At 38.9% G+C, this 3,407-nt stretch overlaps 1 protein-coding gene across 1 annotated transcript in view; it reads right to left on the bottom strand.

Moving 5' to 3' along the window:
• The window catches only part of LOC144965610 (unconventional myosin-Id-like), a 78,330-nt gene that overhangs the window by 67,450 nt on the left and 7,473 nt on the right, over nt 1-3,407 (bottom strand). The window lies entirely within an intron of this gene.

The raw sequence follows: 3,407 nt of genomic DNA, 5'->3' as shown, positions 1-3,407 counted from the left end.
AAAGTAAAATAAAATGTTTAAAAAACGTGTAATATTATCTGTCACGACTCTGTGTACTTAATGTTTAACTGTTATAATAAATAGCTGGAAAACATCTGACCCAAAAAAAAAATGTTTTTTTATAAATCCATCCAAAGTATACAATATAACAGACGAACTCGGGAGGACGATCAAGCCTTATAAGACGGGATCCACAATCATTCAAACAAAATAGTGAGCTGACAACGAATATCACATGTATCAAATACAAATAATTAAATAACCAGATAGACAGACAGACAGACAGCAGACAGATAGATAGATAGATAGATAGATAGATAGATAGATGATAGATAGATAGATAGATAGATAGATAGATAGATAGATAGATAGATAGATAGATAGATAGATAGATAGATAGATAGATAGATAGATAGATAGATAGATAGATAGATAGATAGATAGATAGAAGATAGATAGATAGATAGATAGATAGATTAGATAGATAGATAGATAGATAGATAGATAGATAGATAGATAGATAGATAGATAGATAGATAGATAGATAGATAGATAGATAGATAGATAGATAGATAGATAGTAGATAGATAGATAGATAGATAGATAGATAGATAGATAGATAGATAGATAGATAGATAGATAGATAAATAGATAGATAGATAGATAGATAGATAGATAGATAGATAGATAGATAGATAGATAGATAGATAGATAGATAGATAGATAGATAGATAGATAGATAGATAGATAGATAGATAGATAGATAGCTTATACCATTTAAATAAAAAGCATTAATAATGTACGGAAATAGCCAATCAGTAACGACACAGACAGAGAGAAATGGATAAAGTTAAATCATATCAGCGGCTCTGCACAATGTATTGCATACTGAAACAAAGGCCTGGATGAGACATGGTGAATGGATATCATTATAGACTTTGATAAACTGAAACAGAGACGCCAACTTTAAATTTGGCTCACAGGAGTTTCGGACACCACTCGTAGGAATGCCAATGCCGAAAGAGGAATTTCCGCACACAAGAAAAAAGAGTCGGAATGGTATTTGGCATTGTGTTTACATATTGTTTAGTTCTAAATAGATAACTGATTAGAATTATATTATGATACATAAACACATTGCCAAATACAATCCCAAAGTTTCCTTATTTTAAAGCGCCAAAACCTAATGGTAGAGATTGTAGTACTGGCGGTAGTGAGGATGATGTGGTGTTAGTGGTTGTAGTAATAGTGGTAGTCATGATGAAGATGTGATAGTGGTTGTTGTTGTAGTAGTAGTGGTAGTGATGATGATATTGTGGTGGTGGTGGTTGAAGTAGTAGTTGTAGTGATGATGATGTGGTGGTGGTATAGTGGTTGTAGTAGTTGTGGTCGTGATGCTAATGATGTGGTAGTGGTTGTAGTAGTGGTGGTAGTGATGTTGATGTGGTTGTGATGGTGGTTGTAATACACATGGTAGTGATTATGATATGTTAGTGGTGGTTGTAGTAGTATTGGTAGTGATGATGATGATGTGGTGGTGGTTGTTGTAGTAGCAGTAGTGGTAATGATGATGTGGTGGTGGTGGTGGTTGTAGTAGTAGTGATGATGTGGTGGTGGTGGTTGTATTGTAGGAGTAGTGGTTGTGATGATGATGTGGTGCTGGTGGTTGTAGTAGTAGTGGTAGTGATGATGATGATGTTGTAGTGGTGGTTGTTGTAGTAGTAGTAGTAGTAGTAGTAGTAGTAGTAGTAGTAGTAGTAGTAGTAGTAGTAGTAGTAGTAGTAGTAGTAGTAGTAGTAGTAGTAGTAGTAGTAGTAGTAGAAGTAGTAGTACTAGTAGTAGTAGTGATAGTAGTAGTAGTAGTAGTAGTAGTAGTAGTAGTAGTAGTAGTATGTAGTAGTAGTAGTAGTAGTAGTAGTAGTATAGTAGAAGTAGTAGTAGTAGTAGTAGTAGTAGTAGTAGTAGTAGTAGTAGTAGTAGTAGTAGTAGTAGTAGTAGTAGTGGTTGTAGCAGTATAGCATAGTAGTAGTAGCAGTAGTAGTAATGATGATGTGGTGGTGGTGGTTGCAGTAGTAGTTGTGGTACTGATGATGATGTGGTGGTGGTGGTGGGGGTAGTAGTAGTGGTAGTGATGATGATGTGGTGGTGGTGGTGGTGGTGGTTGTAGTAGTATTGGTAGAGATGATGATGTGGTGGTGGTTGTAGTAGTGGTGGTAGTGATAATGTGGTAGTGATGGTGGTTGTAGTACAAATGGTAGTGATGATGATGTGGTGGTGGTTATAGTAGTGGTGGTAGTGATGACGATGTGGTGGTGATGGTGGTTGTAGTACAAATGGTAGTGATGATGATGTGGTCGTCGTGGTTGTAGTGGTAGTGATGATGATGGTGTGGTGATGGTGGTTGTAGTAGTAGTGGTAATGATGATGATGATGTGGTGGTGGTTGTAGTAGTATTAGAGGTAGTGATGATGATGTGGTGATGATGATTGTAGTAGTCGTGATAATGATGATGTGTAGGTGGTGGTGGTGGTTGTAGTAGTAGTAGTAGTAGTAGTAGTAGTAGTGGTAGTGATGATGTGATGGTTGTAGTAGTTGTGGTTGTGATGATGATGTGGTAGTGGTGGTTGTAGTAGTAGTGGTAGTTGCAGTGATGATGATGTGGTGGTGGTGGTTGCAGTAATAGTGGTAGTGATGATGTGGTGGTGGTGATGGTTGTAGTAGTAGTGGTAATGATGATGTGGTGGTGGTTGTTGTAGTAGTAGTGGTAGTGATGATGTGGTGGTGGTTGTTGTAGTAGTAGTGGTAGTGATGATGTGGTGGTGATGGTTGTAGTAGTAGTGGTAATGATGATGTGGTGGAGGTGGTTGTAGTTAGTGGTAGTATTGATGTGGTGGTGGTGGTGATGGTTGTAGTAGTAGTGGTAGTGATGATGTGATGCTGGTGGTTGTAGTAGTAGTGGTAGTGATGATGATGTGGTAGTGGTAGTTGCAGTGATGATGATGTGGTGGTGGTGGTTGCAGTAGTAGTAGTGATGACGATGTGGTTGTGGTGGTTGTAGTAGTGGTGGTAGTGATGATGATGTGGTGTCGTGGTTGTAGTAGTAGTGGTAGTGATGATGATGTGGTGGTGGTGGTGGTTGTAATGGTGATGGTAGTTGTGGTAGTGGTAGTAATGATGATGTAGTGGTGGTGGTTGCAGTAGTAGTTGTGGTACTGATGATGATGTGGTGGTGGTGGTTGCAGTAGTAGTGGTAGTGATGATGGTTGTAATACTAGTGGCAATGATGATGATGTGGTTGGAAAGGAAGGGGGGGGGGGGGGGGGGGGGGGGGGAGGTATCCTTGGAACAAATTGACCTCCCCAGAATGTGACGGAAGTTGCCCGGAGCCCGGAATTTTTTGCTCCAGA

Source organism: Berghia stephanieae, chromosome 2, assembly GCF_034508935.2.
Source record: "Berghia stephanieae isolate SIO BIC M18660-M18661 chromosome 2, UCSD_Bste_1.3, whole genome shotgun sequence".
NCBI lineage: Eukaryota > Metazoa > Mollusca > Gastropoda > Nudibranchia > Aeolidiidae > Berghia > Berghia stephanieae.
The sequence above is the reverse complement of the archived record's forward strand: the minus strand, read 5'-3'. Positions and strand labels throughout refer to the sequence as shown.